Genomic DNA, 780 nt, shown 5'->3' on the forward strand with positions numbered 1-780 from the left:
ACAAGTTACCCTCGGTGCTTGAAATTCGAATGGAAAGATCAGTCTTTAGTTTCACGGTCTTAAATGCTTCCAATCATTCTCATTCTCCACTACAGTTTCCTTTCTGGCACTCTCAGCTTTGGAAGTCTAAGAATTCCTACCAGCTATGTATGATGTGTGTGCCAGCCAGCCAGTGGTGCAGCAAGACTCCTATAATTCACAGGTCACTGACCCAGTGGCTAATTTCACCAGCTTTTGATATGACCCCTTTTGTAATCTCAGACAACTTCTGAAGTGAAGTAATTGTTGTTCCTTACATTAGAATCCAAAATGGTTTTTCTTGAATCAGTTAATCTTTTGAAATACCTTGGTTTGATCATTCATCAACCTTCTCAATACATGGGAATACAAGGCAGGTTTCTATATATGTCATAATCTGTACCTCATAATTTAACCCACTAAACTATGGTTTGAATCTGGTGAATCTATGCTGTACATTTCCAAAATATGTATCCTGAAGGTTGTTATGTAAAATTGTTTAAAGACATTCACTTGGGGTCTGAACAAAGCTCTGTGCAAGTGAAACACTTCCTGACTTTTGAATTGTAAACCGTTTGAAGGAAATGACGAGATTCCATTGGATATCCTGCTTACGTTTTGTAGCTTTTCACCAACCTTTAGTAATCGGTGTACGTGGACACCAAAAGTCCTTTGTTTCTTCATAGTTCCTAGTCTTCCAAAATGAAAAACTGTTCTGATTTGTCTTTCTCAGATCCAAAATGTGTGATTTTTCACCTCTCT

Source organism: Rhincodon typus, chromosome 36, assembly GCF_021869965.1.
Source record: "Rhincodon typus isolate 14 chromosome 36, sRhiTyp1.1, whole genome shotgun sequence".
NCBI classification, from domain to species: Eukaryota; Metazoa; Chordata; class Chondrichthyes; order Orectolobiformes; family Rhincodontidae; genus Rhincodon; species Rhincodon typus.